Genomic DNA, 24,255 nt, shown 5'->3' with positions numbered 1-24,255 from the left:
AGGCAATCATTGCAAACTCGCAGACGCGAATAGAGGAAAAGTCTTTTTTTTTCTGGCAGCAGCGTAATATGCTGCTCTACAGCAAAGTTAAAAAACATAATGAGAATATATAAACAAACAAGAAAAACATGCGATAAAACGGTGACATTGTAATAAACTGTAAAATGGCGGAAAGTTGTGGAACTTAAAATATAAAAACACTGCGGTGACGATGCGGATGAAGATACACAAGAAGGAGACAGGCACAATTAAAAAACACGGCGACAGTCTCGTTTCTGTTCGCACGAGATAAAAAACACAGCTAACGACAGTATGGTGGTTGTTCACAACACTGGCAGTGGACGCACAACACTGAACACTCACTTATAACAGTAGAGGGATAAAGGGGGGGGGGGGAGAGAAAAAAAAAGGGGGAGGAAAAGCCGTGTAGCCGGCGTGTTTATACCAACTTCAGTGGGTCGTGCGCATGACACGTTTTCATTTACATATTCTGACACGTACAGTGCCATCTATTGATCAATTTTCACACTATTTTTTTCATGCTGCCATAATTTTTCCCCCTTCGATAATATTCCGTTGCAATTTGACGTCATTCTGAGCAATGGTGTTATTTCTACAGCGTTTTGAAAGTTTAATTATAATGACCCCGTATATTAGACAGAGCAGATGCAACTGAAGGTGTCGTAGCGTATGCATATGACTTTCTAGTAGTTGTGTCTGCAGATTCCAGGGCGAAACTTGAGAAAAAGTGAATGATGTGCTTGCTTAGATGTAGCATTGGAGCAAGAGCAACAAACTGACTATAGTTCTTCGTAAAACCACGTACGTACTTCTGAAGGGAAGACTTTCTCTTGCCAGAAATGCTTCCCTGAGGCTTGACGGAATATCTGTAAAACGCAGCACTATTTGTAGATATTTAGGCATTCTCCTAGACGAGAACAGAAACTTTCTAGAACATGTAAAATCTGTTACTCAAAAAGCAGCCACAATTATGCATAAAATTGCACATGTTGGCGCTGGTGACTATAAATTACTGCTGCATGTGGTGCGGTCGTATCACGAAGCTATCTTCAACGCCATTGTGAGCTTCGCTGCCAACGTCTGGGCGTATCGCCTTAGACTAGATAGTTTCAAAACAATACGGCGACGAATTCATCTGACAAGGGGAGGCCGCCAATTGTGAAATTCAGATTCGATTCATACTGCGCATAATAAAAGCTCATGGCCAGAGGTGTAATGTGGAAAAGCACCAAGATGCACTTCTCAGCCGTTGTCGAGAAAATCGACAGTTAAAAGAAACCGTTGGGGTGAAATACTCTCTACGATTTACGATTTCCTACATCGTCGTGGCGCAGCGGTAAGCGCTCGGGTTCGTAATCCAAAGGTCGCCGGATCAAATCTCGCGCCATGCAACCTTTTTTTTTAATATTTGTTTTTTGTAATTCAAAGATATATATATATATATATATATATATATATATATATATATATATATATATATATATATATATATATATAATATCGTGGGGTCTCTACTCTAATTCGAACGTTTGACTTACACTATACGTATTCGTTTCGGAATATCGCTTCTACGTCTTCCGTTAACTACACGTGTAAACATTATGAAGACAATAACATTTGTGAAATACAACTTTGTTTGCGGAAAACATAATCATGTTCGAATTCGCCAGTTTTTCCACGACAAACGACTTTCAACAACTTATTATATGCATAATTGTTGCAACTGATTGCCGGGAATTTTATATTTGAATTACAAAAACAAATACTAAAAAAAAAAATTTGCATGGCGCGAGAATCGATCCGGTGACCTTCTGATTACGAACCCGAGCGCTTACCGCTGCGTCACGACGCTGTAAGAAAGTATAAACCGGAGAGAGTATTTGACCACAACGGTTTCTTTTAACTGTCGATTTTCTCGACAATGGCTGAGAAGTGCATCTTGGTGCTTTGCCACATTACACATCTGGCCATGAGCTTTTATTATGCGCAGTATGAATCGAATCTAAATTTCACAATTGGCGGCCTCCCCTTGTGAGCGTACTTCTCATGCTCGCCGGTGCTTTTCACACTAGACCTATATAGGGTTTACTGGTGATTCTCGGGATATGTCCGATGGATATCTTGGTACGATACAGGGCAGGGCTGTATTGGTTGGAGCGCGAACAACAGAATCGTGTGTACGAGGTCACAGGAACTCATATTACTGATAAGTCATTCACAAGCGTAGAAGGTAGATGAATGGCAGTCTGACTGAGGCACTAGGAACACTGCAAGGCGTGTTTACAGCATTTTCCCAGGTATCAGGAACAGTCTCAAACAGCAAGACTTTGCCTCTGCTCGAGGTATAGTGCACCTATTAACAGGTCACGGTGAATATCTCAAACATTTGCATCGAGTGGATGTAGTAACACACCAGTCTGTGAATGTGGATAGGTTCCGCTGATCTTGTCGTTCTCAGATGCCCCCTTTTATAGGTGGAGAGCGACAAGTAGACTGTTATCTGCAAATAATTGTAAGTGACCAAAACTTGTGGACTACAGTCAGCATGATAGATCATCGTATATCTAAAATACAACTCCTTAACTTCCAGTCTACAAGATCAAGTGGACGCACTTAATATCAGCAGATTAAAAGGCGTGTTTCCTCAATTACAGATATTGATAGGCACATATAAATTTAATTAAGTGAGACTTCATACATAAAACAAAACAAAAAAGACGAGAAAAAGAAAAGAAAGAATGTTACGGCCACCCACACGAGTACGCGTAGATTCGAGGATTGCCAAGACGCGCACAAACCAGTGTGGGAATGTAGTACCGTGCAGCAGCAATAGGTTTAGAAGTAGGTATAGTTGTAGTTAGTCGGCATACATCGAGTTATTCCGAGGCTGCCAGTAACATACCTAGTAATATAAGCTGGAGGTTATTTGCTTCGAACTTGAGTTAATTCCTTTTATTTTATGTCATAATTTTTTAAATTAGTTCTTGCTTTTTAAATGTTTCGCTTTCTTTCTTTATTAATATCACCAGTGGTTGCTATTAACATGATTTATTACTGCATACATAACATAAAACAGTATTTTTTTTCCATCCTTGTGATTGGAGGTCTGTAGCACTTCGACCGTTTCCTCTAGTAAGACAATGAAATACCTACTGCCCTCCTTATGATGTCATTTATTGTATGGCTACCAGTTCGGTGTTTCAGTGCACCTTATTCAGGCCTCAGGGGTTAACACCACCCGATATCCCATGTATCAGAGGCCAACATCTATATTTGGTTTTCGCAGATTACCTGTAACTGCAATGTTTTCTCCCTAACCATCAACGTATAAATCATTATATGTCACCATGAGTGTTGAATATCAATGACCTAGCTAGAATTTCCAGATGGCAGTAAACTGAATTGAATTGAGCTCAATTGAACTGAAACTTCATTAACATTCCATGAGTGTCCGTCACCGTTGAAGCAGAACTTCATGTTACCACGTTGCAACATTTTGCGCTCCACTAACACGACTTCTCACACTGACTCCGTTAGCTTGGTCGGAGCGTGCACCACTGCTTCACTTCGGTGATTTTCTCGATAGGGGGCGCTTGTTGCCGTGTTTCTCAGTGCTATGTACAGCGCTAAAGCCTCATCCTACCGACCGCGGTTTCTGACGTTTGGGACTGTTCACTGAACTTTTCAGACGCATCACTTTTATACCACTGTTATAAAACATCATTTCTTGTCTGTCGTATTCGACAATATACACCATGTGATCAAAATTATCCTGACATATGGCTGAAAATGACTTAAAATTTCGTGGCGCCCTCCATTGGTAATGCTGGAATTCAATATCGTGTTGACCCACCCTTAGCCTTATGGCAGCTTCCACTCTCGCAGGCATACGTTCAATCAGGTGCTGGAAGGTTTCTTGGGGAATTGCAGCCCGTTCTTCACGGAGTCTGCACTGAGAAGAGGTATCGATGTTGGTCGGTGAGACTTGGCAAGAAGTCGGCGTTCCAGAATATCCTAAAGATGTTCTATAGGATTCAGGTGAGGACTCCGTGCAGGCCAGTACATTACAGGGATGTCATAGTCGTGTAACCACTCCGCCACAGGCCGTGCATTATTAGGTGCTCGACCTTGTTGAAAGATGCAGTCGCCATCTTCGAATTGCTTTTCAGCAGTGGGAAGCTAGAAGGTGCTTAAAACATCAATGTAGGCCTGTGCTGTGGTAATGCCACGCAAAATAACAAGGGGTGCAGTCCCCCTCCATGAAAAACACGACAACACCATAACACCACCGCCTCCGAATTTTACTGTTGGCACTACACACGCTAGCAGACGATGTTCACCGGGCATTCGCCACACCCACACGCTGCCTTCGTTTCGACACTTTGTGTACCGTAATTCGTCACTCCACACAACGTTTTTACACTGTTCAATTGTCCAATGTTTACGCTCCTTACACCAAGCGAGGTGTCGTTTGTCTTTTACCGGCGTGATGTATGGCTTATGAGCAGCCGCTCGACCATGAAATCCAAGTTTTCTCACCTGCCGCCTAAATGTCATAGTACTTGCAGTGCATCCTGATGCAGTTTGGAATTCTTGTGAGTTGGTCTGAATAGATGTCTGCCTGCTACACATTACGACCCTCTTCAACTGTCGGCGGTCTCTATCAGTCAACAGACGAGGTGTCCTTGGTAGCTGCGGGGGTCAGCGCAACGGAATGTCATACCTAACGGCCCGGGTTCGATTCTCGGCTGTATCGGAGATTTCCTTCACTCTGGGACTGGGTGTTGTGTTGTCCTTATCATCCTTTCATCCCCATCGACACGCAAATCGCCGAAGTGGGGTCTACTTGAAAGACTTGCACGAGGTGAACGGTCTACCCTGCGGTAGGTCCTAGCCACACGGCATTTCCATTTCCAACAGACGAGGTCGGCCTGTACACTTTTGTGCTGTACTTGTCCCTTCACGTTTCTACTTCACTATCACATCTGAAACAGTGGACCTTGGAATGTTTAGGAGTGTGGAAATCTCGCCTACAGATGTATGACGCAAGTGGCACCCAATCACCTGATCACATTCGAAGTCCGTGAGTTCCTCGGAGCGCCCCACTCTGCTCTCTTACGATGTCTAATGACCACTGAGGTCGCTGATATGGAGTACCTGGCAGTAGCTGGCAGCAAAATGTACCTAATATGAAAAACGTATGTTTTTGAGGGTGCACCAAGAAATATTCTAACAGCTTTGTATTCTACTTCATCAAGTTTTTAAATTAAGGTCCAATGTGTCTAGCACTCAGACAAGTTTGTTGCAGGTCCTCAACTGGCCTCTTACAACCAACACACGGCCATCACTGACAACGAGGCGGAACCAGACCTTCACCCTGCCCTCCAATGAGCTCTCGTTTGACACCACTGAAGTCTCAAATGGCAGTGCTTTGATGTCAATGGAATGCACGCTACATTGCGTGCGGCTCGCAGCTGATCTTGAAGTAACCGATTTGCAACATTGCGCTGAGTCACTGTGATGCCAGCTGCTGCTCAAATTGCTACTGCATATGTAGTACGAACCAGAGCCAAACGCCGAACACGATGGTCTTCCCTGTCGTTAGTTCCACGAGCCCTTCTGCGGGCCGGTCTTCTTGCAACGGTACATTCTCGTGACCACCACCGCCAGCAATCATGTACAATGACTCCATTTCTGCCAAGTCTTTCTGCAGTATCGCAGAAGGAATATCCAGCTTCTCTTAACACTATTACACGACCTCGTCCAAACTCCGTAAGGTGTTGATAATGGCGTCTTTCTCGCCTTAAAGGAATTCTTGACTAACATCACCTCATCACGTCCAATCTCAAAGGTAACTAACATCACAACCGTTACAGTGCGTCTTTGAAGCAAACCTGATTTGCATCCTCGTAGTGGCGCTACTAGCGCCGCTCTTACGCGACTGCCGCGAAATTTGAATAGACAATGTCTTTTAGATGTAGCAACAAGCCTACCAACTTTTGTTTATGTCGCACAACTCCTTCTTGGTGTTCTTATTTTTTCCGTCAGTGTAGTTAAAAAAGGACTGATATGGTAAAGTTCCTTACACCGACGTTAGGTGAAATGGTCCACAAAAATGAAACAAAAGTAAAAATATTTGATATAATCTTACGGCAAGAAAAAAGGAATAAAAGTGAGATAGTGTTAATACTTTCATCCTTCTTTACCTCCTCTGCATTACTGCAGATGTGTCACTGAGCACATTTGTACTGTGCATGCAGTACACGTGGGGTGCCTAGTTGTTTCCACTGCCCTGTGTGGAATACATAAGTTCTTGTACACTTCACTAACCTGCTGTCTTCATGATGATGATGTCCCCAGCGCAAAAAACAGCACGCAGGTCGTGGATTCTTTTTCTTGAGGCTGAAATTAACTTCGCAAGGAACTGCTGCTACGAATAAACTATAGCTCATTTCGGATGCCACTCGCGTTTTTATTGATGTAGACACGAAAAACTATTCTTGTTCACAAAGTATTGAGCATATATTTCCACAGTCATTACATATGGCTAAAACAACATGAAATACATCCTGCCACAGACAACATGTCTGTCTAATGGAACCGTCAGAACTGGAGAATAAAATTACATGAATCAAATACTACTATTACAGACAACATGTCTGTACCTAGCGACGGTCGGAACTGTAGTAAATAAAATTGCGTGAAACAAATACTGCTATAACAGACAACATGTCTGTCTACTAGAACGGTCAGAACTGGAGAGCCGGACTGCCCGAGACACTTCGCGCGCCAAGCCAGCAAGGCATGACCCGAACGCCACCGAAGTGCATCGGCAGTAATATCGTCAGTCTTTTGCTTTAGTAATGCTTTGATTTTAATAATTTTGAAATGACTGATTGATAGCTGGCTGTTGAGAGATGTTTATTTAAAAAAATGAAGTAATTTGGGTGACAGGTTTAATTAATAATAGCAACTAAAGTTTTGCGTTTTGGCGCCCTACCGCCGAACACAGCAGCAGCAGCATGCAGGCGGTCTTTCTCACGGGAATGGTACCGAATCTAACATCTGTCACCGGTACCTCATCCCACATTGCGGCATCTCTATGCTTCTTGCATCTCCACTGCCCTGGGAATAGCTTCCTGGAGCCTAATATGATGACTGAATAAGCCAGAACTATTACAATCTTCATTTCTACATTAATTAAAAAGCTTACCATAAACGTTCAAAGCTATACGTGCTAATGTGAGCAAGATAGTTCCAAGGTTATCAATTGTCGTACAAGACAAAAACAGTTAATAAGGTTGTCTTACACAGACAGCATTTCTGCACTGAAGGTGTGCTAAAGTCAGATATCACACAGAACTCATGTTATGTGAATATCAACTGGCTTTGATAAAAAATCGTAAATGATTTAAAATGAATTGCCCACAAACATATGCCTTATACTCCTCTTAAACTGTACCTATACTAAAATTTTTATGGTTTCTGAAACGTAAATTAGATTATGAGCCGAAAACTGTACAAGAACAAATTAATCTCAGGAATTACCTGCTATTTTAAGTTGTAAATATTTGTACGGTTTTATGAACAGGGTGTTGCTATATTTCAAGCAAATGCTTTGACGGTTTGTAATTCAGTTCACTTGCATGTGATGGATGAAAGAGAGACAGTATGTTACTGTGAATATTGTACATATTTGTACCCAGACTAATGTGGTAACAATGCCCATGTTACGGTTCAAGCAAAGGAAACGTACAGACTTATTGTGCATATATGTAGGGAAATAGGGTGGTATCTGGATACAAATGACCTTGAATAACGTCACTTCTGATGTCACGTTACAGTTGATCATGTTGGTATTGGATACAAATGACACTGAGAGGGGGCATCACGTTACAGCTGATTGAACAGGATGGGTTATATCTAAGTTCATTACCACCCTCCCACAGCCCCAGACCTGCCCCAACACCTGGTACGGATTTCCGATGTCAGGCTACACTTGACTGTAGGCATACTGCGTACAAATGGCCTTGAGAGGGTGTATCATGTTACAACATCCTGTTTACACACCCAGCCCCCCTCCGTTTCCACACCAATGCTTAAAAAAAGGACTAATAGTACCAATAGGAACCAAGCTTCCCCTTTTCCCCCTTCCCTCGGAATTTGTATATCAAGAATAATTTTTCCATGGGTTCCCCGCAATCAAGGTCTGTTCTTCATAGTGAAAGGAGAAGCATCAGCATGGACCAGCCAGTGCCATCTTTATTCAAAATCAATATGACTTAACAATTCTAAGTAGCAATTTTCTGTACTTGAAAGACACATTTATTAAGAATAATGTAAGTTCTTCACCAGAAACTTGGTGACTTACACATAAAGTGTTCGGTCTTCTGTTTCATAAAAGATGATAAAAACTTAATGCCATCATAGCTGACTGCATGGCACACATTGGAATCACATCAACACGCAAAACTTGTGTATCAATAAGTCATCACTTCAGTATGTGTATCCCTCTCAAAATATTTGTGTGGTTCTTTGAGGAAAATAAATGCATCATTATGAGTGACACACAGGAATTGATTCTCATTCCAAGTACTGCAGATAATAATGCATACATTCAAGAAGTGCAAGCAGCAGGAAATAAAATTGTTTTCGGGAGGACGACGGTTCAATCCCGCGTCCGGCCATCCTGATGTAGGTTTTCCGTGATTTCCCTAAATCACTCCAGGCAAATGCCGGGATGGTTCCTCTGAAAGGGCACGGCCGACTTCCTTCGCCATCCTTCCCTAATCCGATGAGACCGATGACCACGCTGTCTGGTCTCCTTCCCCAAAACAACCAACCAACCAAAATTGTTTTCGATAAGTTGGTGTGGAAAGTACCACACATATCTGTATCAGATGAGGATCATCCGAAGCCATTATGGGTCTAAATTCCGGATTTCAGCTGCCATTAAGTTTCTGTTCATGAGAATTCTTTGAGCACCCAGTTATACCAATGACATCAAGACACAGATCATCAATAAAGATGGCTGTTCAATTAGAAACACCTGGATTCATTACTCTGGCACAGCAGACAGACAGGAAAGATAATTTAAACAAGGATTCCAGCATATTCGACAGTTATAATGAATGCAAAATTGTTCTTGAATTCTATATATTACCCGTAAGACGATCTACAACTTGACTGGAACAGTGAAAATATTGGTCTATTCTATGATATGTAACCAAGGTTTCGCTTTTCATACTATGAGAGCGGTGTATTTGGATGCATGCTCAGCCCAGAGAAGTTTAAAGAAACAGTATCACTTGTCATCATTGACTGCACAAAGTGAAATGAGAGTGTCGTATCAAGACATGCACTAAAGACCTCCATATTGAATTTGAATCTTCAGCCTCTCTCCCTTGAAGAATCGTGGAGTATACATCATTGTTCCACAGTTGTGTTATTAATTACTCAACTCTCACTAGAATCATACAATGATTAGTATAAATGTGGCGGCGCTGCTTCCCATAGGTATGAAACGTGGGCCGTTCACTTTCAAATACGTGGTTTCAACTTCTTTTCAGGGTAATGCAGCTACCCACTTTCTCCGCCCAAAAGACATACATGTGTATAAGAGATATTTAAAGATTTTTGACAGGGTAGAGAATAATAATAAATATTCTAGTACAAAATCTTTATTAATTTTGCATATACATTTACACACAGAAAAAAACTATTTCTTTTATTTGTTTGGTGTGGTGCCAATAACAGTCATCTTAATTTTTAATTTATAACTTAAATCCTCATCTGGATCAGTTATTTCTATCTCCAGTCAGTAATTCGACAAATACAAAGATCAACGCATTGCACCACAATTATCCATTATTTTCGAATTCTAATACAAATCTAATTTTCTTCCTGTAAAATATCTGTTTTGTGGTTTTAACAAATAGCTCTGTTCCTTCTTGCAGTTCTTCTAGGCGAGAGCATTCGAAAATTTTATTTTTGTCACTTATTTCCTCCATGAAACTATTGTTAAAGTCTTGCCCCTCCTCCTGTGTGTATGCTAATAGCTCTTCTCCTATGCAGTCTTGCTGAATTTCTGTACAGAACTGAAAGTTTCCAACTTTTTCTAACGACTGTCCATTAAATGTAGTTAGTCCATCAGTTACCCCACAAACGGCTATTCTTTACCTATGTGCACAAGATGCAGTCCATCACTCTCAGGTAGACTGTAACGATCCATTATTTATAAGCCGATTCAAATGGGAATGGAGATTTATAAGTAATTCTTCGTGTGTCATTTAATGCAGTAAACGTTCACGATTCCATTGATTTCGGCCAGTACTCTGATACATAAACAATTTCCGTTGCTGCTTACTGTAAATCAGATATTTCGTAGTCCACAGTCATAGCTAGATTTCACCATACACTGTGTTTAAAGCGATATGGCGCTGTGAACCCTCGTACTGTGTCGAACCGAGCGAGGTGGCGCAGTGGTTAGCACACTGGACTCGCATTCGGGAGGACGACGGTTCAATCCCGTCTCTGGCCATCCTGATTTAGGTTTTCCGTGATTTCCCTAAATCGTTTCAGGCAAATGCCGGGATGGTTCTTTTGAAAGGGCACGGCCGATTTCCTTCCCAATCCTTCCCTAACCTGAGCTTGCGCTCCGTCTCTAATGACCTCGTTGTCGACGGGACGTTAAACACTAACCACCACCACCACCTGTGTGCTCTGGATAGTAAAAAATGCTTTACTGTTGTTGAGTGACGCTCCACAAAAAAGTCTGCGACTTGCATTTCACGATTGATAGCTACGGAAGCAGACGACCCGTTTTTATACAGGGTGATTCAAAAAGAATACCACAACTTTAAAAATGTGTATTTAATGAAAGAAACATAATATAACCTTCTGTTATACATCATTACAAAGAGTATTTAAAAAGGTTTTTTTCACTCAAAAACAAGTTCAGAGATGTTCGATATGGCCCCCTCCAGACACACGAGCAATATCAACCCGATACTCCAACTCGTTCCACACTCTCTGTAGCATATCAGGCGTAACAGTTTGGATAGCTGCTGTTATTTCTCGTTTCAAATCATCCATGGTGGCTGGGAGAGGTAGCCGAAACACCATATCCTTAACATACCCCCATAAGAAAAAATCGCAGGGGGTAAGACCAGGGCTTCTTGGAGGCCAGTGATGAAGTGCTCTGTCACGGGCTGCCTGGCGGCCGATCCATTGCCTCGGGTAGTTGACGTTCAGGTAGTTACGGACAGATAAGTGCCAATGTGGTGGCGCTCCATCCTGCTGAAATATGAATTGTTGTGCTTCTTGTTCGAGCTGAGGGAACAGGTAGTATTTTCCTGGGCTGCGAACAAATGCTTGCTGGATGCGTGCTACATTTTCATCACTCGTTCTCGGCCGTCCAGAACTTTTCCCTTTGCACAAACACCCATCCTCTGTAAACTGTTTATACCAATGTTTAATACACCACCTATCAGGAGGTTTAACACCATACTTCGTTCGAAATGCACGCTGAACAACTGTCGTCGATTCACTTCTGCCGTACTCAATAACACAAAAAGCTTTCTGTTGAGCGGTCGCCATCTTAGCATCAACTGACGCTGACGCCTAGTCAACAGCGCCTCAAGCGAACAAATGTACAACTAAATGAAACTTTATAGCTCCCTTAATTCGCCGACAGATAGTGCTTAGCTCTGCCTTTTGTCGTTGCAGAGTTTTAAATTCCTAAAGTTGTGGTATTCTTTTTGAATCACCCTGTATCATGAGTATTGTATTACACTAATATGCAGGACATGAGTATGGCTCGAATTGAATTATACAAATGGCTCTGAGCACTATAGGACTTAACTTCTTAGGTCATCAGTCCCCTTGAATTATACAGCTTGTGATCCAATCACAGTACCTCACTACATTATGTAATGTTGTTATTAGCGCTTTATATCTCGTTTCTTTTTCTTTTAGAAGCGATACTTCACGCAATTTTTTCGTCAGGAATTCGATTGTTTTTGTCAAAACGTATTGAATAATTGTGGTGGAATGCGTTATACTGTCACTGTTTGATTCCTTACGATAAATTTATGCGATAAACTCTGTGAATACCATGCTGTGTATGCTCTACGTAACACAGCCACTCTGCGTATTTCGAAGACCATGTACGGATTCATGCAAATCTTAGTGCTTCTCGAAAGTGATAATTAAGGTATTCAATTAGATTTAAATCAACGAAGTACCTTGCTTCTAAGCTGACGATAATGGAAGGAAGTTTCTAACGCCATTGTCAGAAAACTGCTACAGAGGTGCATAATTACTGTTACAGAGATTTAGCACAGAGGAACTACATTATATTAATCAGTATGTTCACTTTATAACTATTCCCCTACCATATGGTTCACAGATGACGAACAAAACTCAAATACGTATAGTTGACGGATGAGGCGATGCTCTTTAGAGACGTTTGTATAGTGATGCTGCTTGACATTCGTAATGCAGACATCTATGACCATTAACGCGACTTACTGTTTAGAACTTGTGTGAGAACTTAATGTGTAAAGTTTTTCTTCAGATTTTGTTAAAGAATTTCTTCTAGTAGTTTGCAGCTACATTTAATACAACGGAGAATAATATTGGTGAGTGTATTGGTCCGCACAGCGATTAGAACTGACAACTCATGTCGCCATTGCACAGCAAAATGTACGCAGAAACACTGAGGTAAGGAGATGCTGCTGAGATCAAGTCTTTAACCATTACAATATTGGTCTCCGTGCGTCAAAACGCAACGTTAAAGATAAGAACAGTTGTTACTTTTGTGAAGTACGGCGTTTCTGGAGTTCAAAAATTCAATTTTCTGTCTCAGTGTCTCATCTTCCACATGAGGATTATGTACAGTAAGTAATCGATGTGCGAAGGGAGTGCCAAGAGAATTTGGCAGTACGACTCAAGACCACACACGGAAGCAAATGCAATGACAAAGGACTACCAAATATTTACAACGATGTTGCCAGTTCTTAGCTGTGCTATAGGAAGCTATGTAACGAAATGCTTGTCGTGCTCGTATTATGCGGACTGTCAGAGGCTTGGCGCGAGCGCGTCTGGTTCTTATGTAGCGTCATCTCCTGATACATTCTAACGTCGCCTTTTCAGACTACCATATTAGATTTAATCTAGAATTCCCCGTTTTTTTAAGTTTCGGGTTTGTAAGAGGTCTGTTAACGCCGGTGTGATAATTTCAGAGCAGGGATAGTAAAGCAAATGATACTAGTTTCCGCTCATGCAGCGTACGAAATGTGAAATATTAGGTGCATAATTTTCCATCACCATTACAATTTCCCCGAAATACACACTAATGAAACATTTATGTCCACAGGTCTTCCTATGGCTTCTACTTTAACTGAGCTACTAACTGCCACAAGTAGGTGACGGATCGTAACCCTCGATGTCATATATCTCCTACCAGCCTCGCAGGAGTAACCATAGTCGTCTGCTTCGCTAATACCAGATTACTACAACAACAGAACAAGAGAGTCTCTGAACAGATTCGAAGCAACTGTCAGTGACAAGAACCTCAATTTTCTTCATAATCTCGGTATCAAACAAGCTGGGATAAAATTACGGAAGCAATGATCAGGCTAGTTATTACGCGTTAGCTACGGTACATTTGGAGGTGAGAAGCGTATGAAAGTGCACATATGCACATTTGCCAATTTCTTCTGTTTTGTTCTTGCTTCAGTAGTTGTACATTCAACTTTTTCTTGTGAATCTACAGTCTGATTTATTATTCCGTGGCATCGATGAATTAATCTATTATCCATAATATCGCCACATTTTGGTGGTATTCCAAATATTCTAGTAGTATATTACACAAGACAGGACGTAGAAATAGTCCGTTTGAGGTTAACAGTGTGTAATATCGTACTGTTTCTTGACTTTTGGACAAAGTCGTTCTACACTCATTTTTAGTTTTGTTAAAATAAGCTTCCCCCACAAACCGAACAGGATCAGTGTGAAACTTATTTCTATTTTTTAAGTGGTGTAATTGGCTTCGTCGAACAAGCAAGAAGGTATGGGCCTTGCCTGTGCTGTAAATTGTGGCCGGAATCGACTACTGGGTTCAGTGCTGTTGACTTCATTTTCTTGGCCGGCCGTTGCTACTCCTACTGAGTCTGTCCTCGAATGTGTTAATTTCATCTTGCTTAGTACGCAAGGTTCTAGTGAGAGCTGTATGTGATGTGATGTTTAAGTGTTGATACATTCTGTTTGTAGATTGCTACTGTCAGTGTTAACCGCCATTGAAAACGGTCTGGCTGGTCCTTGTCTAATTGCCGCCTGGATATTGTATTTAAATCACACGACGGAGTTAAGCTGGCCAATTTCAATAGATTTACACGGATAAAATTTTTCCTGGATATATTTTGTTGCGAATTGCAATAACATTACTGTTACGTTTCTATCTGAAGTGACAGTGTCTGAGAGACACATGTCTAGCTCTAAATGAGTAGTTTCATAAATTCTTACAAGTTACTGACAGTCCAGTTGTTATTGTGTGTTTAAATAGTTTGAAACTGATTCTATTAATGAAAGTACAAGAATTCTTTCAATGACAATATGTGGGTATGGTAATTAGTTCTGCTTTAATCACAAATATAAGTGTGGCTATTTGCTGTAAGTCGCCTTGAGTTTTGCGACGGGGGAGGGGGTGGGTGGGTGTCTCGATATACCGTTAGCCTGAAGGCTAGTTACTTTCATTTGATTTCGTTTTATCGGGACTTCCGCTGTTTGTCTTGGTAGCGGGTGCGGGGTCCTTGGTTGCGTCCTGCTTGTGCTGTTGTGTATTTTCCGCCCCCTTTGCCCGCGCGTGCCGGCTGGCCGTTTATCTAGTTCGCTCGCGGCTTAATGTATAACTGGCCTTACGCACATAAGATAATAGATTTGTACTGCTTTGCTGATGTTCATTAATAGGTTGATTAAGTCTACAGATGATGTGCTGTAATGAATTATTGTGTTTCTAGTCACTTAAGGCAGATTCCAGTCTGTTGTAGATACCCACTAGTTCTGGGATTTTTCGTGCCAATTCGTGACCGTTGCTGCTACCGTTTGGGGGTCCATGCTGAGCCTGTATTGGAAACAGCTGAGTTGTCGGGCATTCGCTTCTGGGCGTAGTTTGTTGAATCCCATGAGATTGTGAGATTGCTTGGTCACAGGAAATTTTATATTTTATAACCTACATTATAGGGTGCCTGCCATTAAAGTAACGTGGTTGTGTGCCATGGTATCTGATTTGTTGTTGCCTGTACTCTGAATTACTTTGGTAATACCAGTCACTGCAGTAACGAAAGACTACATTTCCTCGTTAAATTTTAGTAAATTGTTCTTCAGGTTGATCATAGTTTTTGAGTAAATAATTTTTAACTCAGTTCACTGAATGTGCAATAGGCCATAAGTGCCGTGGTTTAGGAATGTTTAAATTTTGAAGTAACTAGCTCTCACCTAAATGGTAATTTTTAAAATGTGTTGATCGTTTTATTTGTTATTTGTCTTGTTTAAATGTGCCAAATAGATCTTCAGTGCAACTGTCGATGGTGATTGCCTATGATGTGTCACTTGGTCCGGTCCTACCACCCCACAGCCTATTGTGCTGAGCTTGTGTCGTTGTGTAAAATCTGAATTCTATATTGTGTTGACACATCACTGACTGATATAGTTCCTCTGTGCTATATCTCTGTAATTGTAATTAGGCATCCTTGTAGACGTTGGCTGACACTAGAGTTCAAAAACGGTTCAAATGGCTCAGAGCACTATGCGACTTAACTTCTGAGGTCATAAGTCGCCTAGAACTTAGAACTAATTAAACCTAACTAACCTAAGGACATCACAAACATCCATGCCCGAGGCAGAATTCGAACCTGCGACCGTAGCGGTCGCTCGGTTCCAGACTGTAGCGCCTAGAACCTCACGGCCACTTCGGCCGGCGACACTAGAGTTACCAACTTCTTTTCACTCTGGGTAGCTTAAGCACTGGACACTTTCCTTGGTTTTAAATGTAACTGAATACCTTAAATATCACTTTCGATTAGCCCTAAGTTCTCCATGAATCCATACATGCACTTCACAATGTGCAGTGTGCCTGCATCACTTAGAAAATGCACAACAAGGTATTCACACAGTTTATCGCAAACATTTACCGGAAGGGATCACAAACAATTACAGCAAAACACGTTACACTACAGTTACTCCCTGTGGCTCATGAAAACGTACGAATTTCTGAAAAGAAAACGGCATGACGAACCGTTTCTAAAATGAAAAGGAACGAGATACAAAGCCTTAATAGTAACATTAATTATCGTAATGAGGTATTGTGATTGAATAACAAGCTAAATAATTAATTCTGAGCCATACTCATGTCTTGCATATTAGTATAATACAATATTCATCATATAAATATGTGTCGTCTGCCTCTGTTGCTATCGAGCGTGAAATGCAAGTCGCAGACATTTTTTGTGGTGTATCACTCAATTTTTTTTTTCTTTATTGATTTTCAATTCCCCCCGAAGGGGGCGGGCTGGCAGCAGCTTACTACGCTGCTCTACAGCCTACAGACTTCTTTTAAATAAAGTAAGAAGAAAGAAACAAGGTAAAACAGGCGATAAAATGGTGATTTAAAGTGTAAAATGACGTAAAAATGCGGAAAGTTAAAACAGAAAGCAAAAGCGGTTGGCAATGTAGATAAAATATACAGGAATCAGACAAGTAACATAGTAGACACACAATTAAAAAACACGGCGACAGTCTGGTTTCTGTTCGCAAGAGATAAAAGGCACACCCAGCGACAGTATGATGGCCGTTCGCAACAAGTCCCAAAAAACACAACATGGAACACTCACTGTAAAACACGCACTGTAGAACACTCACTGGAGAACACTGCACGAAAGTGGCAGCACAAAGATGACACTCCCGAGCCAAAGGCAGGTGGGGGGGGGGGTGACCTGCAGGAGGGGGGGGGGGAACGGAAAGGGGGGGGGGAACCAAGGAGGGAGAGGACTAATAAAGGGGGAGAAGGGCAGATGCGAGAGGGAATGAGAGGAGGGAAATGTAAAAGGATGCAGGGGAGAGAAGGGGGCAAAGAGAGGGGAGGTGGGGAAGAAAGAGTATGGAAGGGGGGGAGAGGGAGCCCGGGAAAAGGACAGAGGAAAGGAGGGGGAGTGAGGATCAGAGTTGATAGGAGGGATAAATGGAGGGAGAGAGGGCATCATCTGGGAGGGGGAGTTGATGGAAGCCACCTTGGGAAAGGAGATGTAGGGTGTAGAGATGGAGGGTAGGGGGGACACAACGATGAAGACGTGGCAGGGGGCGGGGATCGGAGAGGAGAGGAGCAATCAGGGGGTGAGGGGGTTCAAGACGGCGGGAGGTGTAGAGGATGCGGATATGTTCGAGGAATAGGAGCAGATGGGGGAAAGGAATGAGATCATAGAGGATCCGCGTGGGGGACGGGAGGCGTATACGGAAGGCGAGGCGGAGTGCATGACGCTCAAGGATCTTGAGGGAGTTATAGAATTTGGGAGGGGCAGATATCCAGGCAGGACTGGCATAACAGAGGATGGGACGGATTAAGGATTTGTAGGTGTGGAGGATGGTAGAGGGGTGCAACCCCCATGTCCGGCGGGAGAGGAGTTTGAGGAGTTGGAGGCGATTGTGGGCTATGGATTGGATGGAGCGGAGATGAGGGATCCAGGTGAGGTGACGGTCAATGGTGAGGCCAAGGTAGGTGAGGGTGGGGGTGAGGCAGACAGGACGGGCGCAGACAGTAAGGGAGAAATCCAGGAGCCGGAAGGAGCGAGTGGTACGACCTACGATGATTGCCTGGGTCTTGGAAGGGTTGAGTTTCAGGAGCCACTGGTTACACCATGCAGCAAAAAGGTCAAGGTGATTCTGGAGAAGGCGTTGGGACCGTTGGAGGGTAGGAGCGAGGGCGAGGAATGCGGTGTCATCAGCATATTGCAAGAGGTGTACTGGAGGGGGGTATCACTCAACAACAGCAAAGCATTTTATACCATCCAGAGCGACGAACGTAGATGGCGCTTTCGACAAAAGGCGAGGGAGCACAGACCCGCCGCTGGAGCCGCTAGCGTTTACTAGCTAATGGGTCCCACGCAGCTCTGGCGCATGCGACGTTCACAGGCAGACTGTTTGCAAAGAAATCTGTCTGCTTGTGTCAGAAAGTGAAATACGATGCAGCTGTGTTTCCATTACAGTCATGACTTCAATTATTTGGACGAAAGGCGCTATAGAAAATTAGGCACTGAGCGGTCTCTACCGCAGACGTTGTATTCAGACGACACGCGATTTACTACTATAGTTGAATTCTTTTATCTTGGCGGCTCGCGCATGCCCGCCCAGACGCGGGAGATTGCTGCGTTGCCAGTTGCACACGACGCACGCGCCAATAGAAACAGCGCCATAGTATAGTATAGTTCGCAAGCTTACGTTTAAGGGGGAGCGCGCAGTTTATGAAGTAAAGCCACCACGGCCGCATTAACCCTTTCGCTGCTACAGAGACGTGCTCCCCGCATTCCGCGCTGTGCGCGAATTTGTCACTGCACTGCTCGCCTGTGCTGACACATGGTGTTTCCGACTGCTTTGACACATTTATCATTCGATTCCACAAAAACTATTTGGCCCAAAAATTAGATTTTTACACATCTTCTTGACTGATACCTTCCCCCCACTTCCTTTGACTGACTGAAGTGCTTTAAAATGAAACCAAACGCGCTCGGTGTAAATAAAACTTTTATTACAGTCGCGAAAGACGGAATATTTCTCAATATTACATACAACACCTATGTGGTACTTAAATTAAATGAGATATTGTTATACAGTAAATTTTATATGAAATTTAGGTACCTTGTCCACATCTCATTCTCAACATTGTGGCAACTAAAATCTACCATACGGAAAGTATACGCTATGGACTTTTACCTCTGCAAACTCAACAAAATTTCGTGCCATGGTTTACTACATTTAATGCTGCACAATAACTGGGTTGAACATCGAAACAAAATTAAGTCATTTATGGGGGGAAGGTATCAGTCAAGAAGATGTGTAAAATCTAATTTTTGGGCCAAATAGTTTTTGTGAAATCGAATGATAAGTGTGTCAAAGCAGTGGGAACACCATGTGTCTGCACAGGCGAGCAGTGCAATGATGACAAAATCGCGCACAGCGCGGAATGCGGGGAGCACGTGACTGCAGCAGCGAAAGGGTTAATGAAGAGACAAAGCACTAGAAATTTCAAAAAATTGCATTCAAACGAATAAAATTCATGAAGTAAGACACTTCGATATTGTTTTAAAATAAAAAAAAATGTTTAGCATCACACAAGGTTTTAACTCTTTACCTATCGCTTATTAACCCAACGCCTTTACCGTTACGCTAGCGCAGCTCGTCCTGCAACGTCTCTCCATAAGGACTCTAACAGGTCACGCAAAATTCTGACCAACACTGTTGGTATGCCTATGAATTCCTCACACTTCGTCGAAGTACAATAGGAAATAAACAATTACCGCTGTTCTTTATTGAGAAAAAGCGGTTTGTGAAATTGATACAAACACCTTTCCTTGCTATCGCCTGAATTAAGAGTCTTATTGCTTGTTTGGTTTAATTAATTAATAGAAAATGAAGCAATTGGTATAAAGAATGGTTTTTCCAAACTTTCAAAAAACAAAGTCTGCTATCAAGACATTGCTTTTGTTCTATTACTTTGTTTATGACTGAACGTTTCTAAAACTGAAGACACTCGTCTGTGCTCTGCTCTGCAGTCGAGATCTGGCAACGTCGTTCTGTGTTCATTGGCTGACTGTATTTTTTGACGTCAGATGCGCAGAACGAACCTAAACTCGGCCGCCAACATAAATGACGCGCACTTTAGGCAACCCGCGCAGAAGTCCCTACACCTATTTCTCTTCAGGTTTTGGGTCAGTAGGGATAAGGATACAGAGAAGTTGTTCCATTTATTAGATAATTTTTGATCAACTTTTATTTGTTTGATCTGTTGGGGGGGCATCGTTGTTGGTTACGGTCACGTGACTGTCATCATAAAGATCGGCAAGCTGAAAGAAAAATAACGCCTAAAATATAATAAATGTTATTGTGTGTATTGTGTATGAAACCGTGGACCTAGAAACGACGGAGAGGCTTCGTCCCGCCATAGCCCTTAGTGGTTTACAGCCCCACAACAGAATGGTGCAAATGGCTCTGAGCACTATGGGACTTAACACCTGAGGTCATCAGTACCCTAGAACTTAGAGCTACTTAAATCTAACTAACCTATGGACATCACACACATCCACGCCCGAGGCAGGATTCGAACCTGCGACCGTAGCGGTCGCGCGGTTCCAGACTGAAGCGCCTAGAACCGCGCGTCCACCACTGCCTGCCCCCACAACAGGCCACAGCTGTCCACCCACCCCACCGCAGCCCCACACCGAACCCAGGGTTATTGTGCGTGTTTTTCTCATCAGACGCGTTTCTCTTTTTTGAAATAAAGCATTATCAGTGGTCAATAATTAAAGATATTTACAGGGTGATTTGTTTTCTAGATCGAAATAAAGTTCGTTAACAAATTGTTGGTTTTTACTTACGGTGTTTCCTGCTCGATTTCTCGTCTACATCATGGAATGCTGTTTGCTAGCACGTCTTTGGTTTCTTTCTTCGTTAAGCACTGGTAACTGTGTTCTAATTTTACGCTGACTTGCAGAACTATGCTATTTTTTCGTTTAACACAGCAAAATTTCGTATACCACTATTCACTATTTGTATACTACTAAGTGTGTATTGTGTTTTGTAGGGTTCCCAGCATTGCCCCTAATTCTTCTTTGATCTATTTTTTTTTCTTTCTGCAGTTCATTGTATGTGTGTTGCTCTATTCATTTATGCTACTGTGTATTGATATAAGGGGTAAGGATAAGTGCATAGTAGTGCTGTGGAGAGTGAGTTGGAAGAGAAAGGTCAGGGGCAAGAGATGAAACGAAATACGAAATTGGGAGCGGGGGGGGGGGGGGGGGCGAGGAAGAAGAGAGAGAGAGAAAGGGGGGGCTGAGCTGAGTGAGAGAGGGTGAAGGATGGAAAAGCTCCTTTTCTTTTTTATGTGATTTCTTCAGTTAGTTTATATAGTGTCCGGTTTCTAATATTTATTTGGTGATTGAGCAAGTGTTTATTTTGTTTCAATGCTCTGAATATGGAAATTTTCTAGGAAGGGAAGGAGGCGTCTGTATTTACTGACTATTATGATGCTCACATATTTTTCAAGAGTAAAAATTCGGAAATTTGTGGTAAGGTCTTACGGTACCAAACTGCAGAGGTCACCGGCCCCTAAGCTTGTACACTACTTTTTGTAACTTAAACTAATTTACGCTATGGAAAACGCACACATCCATGGCCGAGGTAGGACTCGAACCTCCGACGTGGGGAGCCGCACGGACCGTACAAGGCGCCTCATACCGTGCGGCTACCCCGCGCGGTTTTTTCAATCGTGCTTGGTCTGTGGTATTCCTGTTTTAGATGGTCTGCAAATGTTGAATGGTTTGTATCTATTTCTATGCTCTGATTTGTTATTTATATCTTCCGTCAAATGTCCTGCCAGTCATCCCAATGTATAATGAACTACAGAGAAAAATATTTATAGATCAAATAAAAACTATCGGCAATGTTGGCAACACTACAACACTTACAAGGGAATCTCCCCATCGCACCCCCCTCAGATTTAGTTATAAGTTGGCACAGTGGATAGGCCTTGAAAACCTGAACACAGATCAATCGAGAAAACAGGAAGAAGTTGTGTGGAACTATAAAAAAATAAGCAAAATATACAAACTGAGTAGTCCACGCGAAGATATGCAACATCATGGACATTCCGAGACTAGGAGCGCCGTGGTCCCGTGGTTAGCGTGAGCAGCTGCGGAACGAGAGGTCCTTGGTTCAAGTCTCCCTTCAAGCGAAAAATTGTTCTTTATTTTAGCAAAGTTATGATCCATCCATACGTTCATTGACGTCTCTGATCACTGTAATAAGTTGTGTCTGTGTTTTGCGGCCGCACCGCAAAACCGTGCGATTAGTAGACGAACGGACGTGCCTCTCCAATGGGAACCGATTCCTCCACAGGAAAACACGTCTGATATATTCTATACGACACTGGTGACGGCATGTGCGTCACATGACAGGAATATGTTGTCGACCCACCTAACTTGTACACTTGGCGAATGGGTAAAAAGATTCTTCTACGTTGCCCGATTTAGGTTTTCCTGTGGATGTGATAATTACTCCCAAAAAAGTGATGAAAAGATAAGAGTTTGTCACATAAACTGCAACAAATGAATCCAAAAGTCTCACACTCGAACACTTTTCCCTGTGCTCTGTCAAAACATATCTTTTTTTACGTTTTCAAATTTTTCCGTGTGTAGACCTTCAAATCCTGCATATGTCCAAGCAAATCTGAACATGTCCTGGAATTTTGGAGAGCGAAGTTGATTATGTGTGAGTGCCTGAACTTTGATAATTGTCTGAAAATAAAGAATTAAACTTTTTGCTCGAAGGAAGATTTGAACCAAGGACCTCTAGTTCCGCAGCTGCTCACGCTAACCACGGGACCACGGCGCTCCTATGTTCTGTCGGTACTTGATGTTGCCTATCTTGCGCATGGACTACAGTTTGTATATTTTGCTTATTTTTTCATAGTTCCACACAACTTCTTCCTGTTTTCTCGATTGATCTGTGTTCAGTTTTTCAAGGTCTATCCACTGTGGCAACTTATAACTAAATCTGAGGGGGGTGCGATGGGGAGGTTCCCTTGTTAGAAGTATATAAATAAACAGTTAACGGTGCTGTACGAAATTGCGCTGTGTTAAACGTAAAAAACCATAGTTCTCTAAAGCAGCGTGAAAGTAGACCACAATTACCAGTCCCTAACGAAGAAAGAAACCAAAGACATGCTAGCAGACGACATTTTCTGGTGTAGGCGAAATAGCAAGCAGAAATTGTAAGTAAAAACCAACAATTTGCTAACGAACTGTGTTTCGATCTAGAAAACAAATCAATTTGAGGATAAATGTCAGATGTTTACTGATTTCAAGGGCAATCAACAGATTCAATTTTCACCCTTTACTTACGAAATGGAAGACACGCGCTAGTATTTACCAGGGGACGTCAAAAACTGGATTACACATGTCGTCCCACTCTCATACCATTGCGCAACAAGAGTTGTGAATTGCCAGAAGAGAGTACATTTTCTGGATTTCCTGCAGAGTGAGTTCTGCTGCGGTACGGATAGTAGGTGTATCAAAGTGCGGGAGTGAAAGGCATAGTAACTTTAGTCTCAGGATTTTACAGTCTCTAGTTACATTTATGCTCGATCTAGAGTTCCGCCTCATTCATAGAATTGTTAGCTCTGCATTTCGCTAGAAGTGGTGAAATGACTACAGAAGGAGAAACGAGAGTGGCAGGCAGTGCCTTGGTAACAACTCCCATTATTTATACCCTCGCATATCAGGTTCCTCTGAGCTAGCTGCGTAGAATTCCTCGCAGCGAGAGATCAACCAAAATAGACATGATACATTGGAGAGGGGTGTACAGTAGTACGGTCACGCCAATATATCACAGGTTCTGCTCCCTCTTTGTCTTTCAATCGCCATACTGGCTTCGTACTAGAATTGCACGTTCTTCGCGAACATAAATATTCTTCAGAGCTCCATATATGTTCCTTCCGTTTCATTTTTAACAATAACAGATCCACGAAGCATTCTACCCACACATATATGAAGCGACATAATCAGTGATCGTAATTCGACATAATTTTCTTGACATTGTTGATTCACGCTACTTGACATGGAGAGTCTTATATGCACAAATATCATAGGAAGGAAATGATTGTGCTAATAATCAAATCCCTATTAACAATCATTGAATATTATTTTACCGAGTGAGGTGGCGCACTGGTTACCACACTGGACTCGCATTCGGGAGGACGACGGTCCAATCCCGCGTCCGGCCATCCTGATTTAGGTTTTCCGTGATTTTCCTAAATCGCCTCAAGCAAATGCAGGGACGTTCCTCTGAAAGGGCACTACCGACTTCCTTCCCTAATCCGATGACCTCGCAGTTTGGTCTCCTCCCCCTAAATCACCGAGCGAGGTGGCGCAGTGGTTAGCACACTGGACTCGCATTCGGGAGGATGAC

The 24,255-nt window shown here is 42.4% G+C and overlaps 1 protein-coding gene across 1 annotated transcript in view; it reads left to right on the top strand.

Annotated features, from left to right (window-relative positions):
* Positions 1-24,255, top strand: part of LOC126249359 (sine oculis-binding protein homolog) — a 296,311-nt gene that overhangs the window by 42,961 nt on the left and 229,095 nt on the right. The gene's annotated exons all lie outside the window — the stretch shown is intronic.

The sequence above is a fragment of the Schistocerca nitens genome, chromosome 3, assembly GCF_023898315.1.
Source record: "Schistocerca nitens isolate TAMUIC-IGC-003100 chromosome 3, iqSchNite1.1, whole genome shotgun sequence".
Classification (NCBI taxonomy): domain Eukaryota; kingdom Metazoa; phylum Arthropoda; class Insecta; order Orthoptera; family Acrididae; genus Schistocerca; species Schistocerca nitens.
This window is presented reverse-complemented; position numbering and strand designations above follow the sequence as displayed.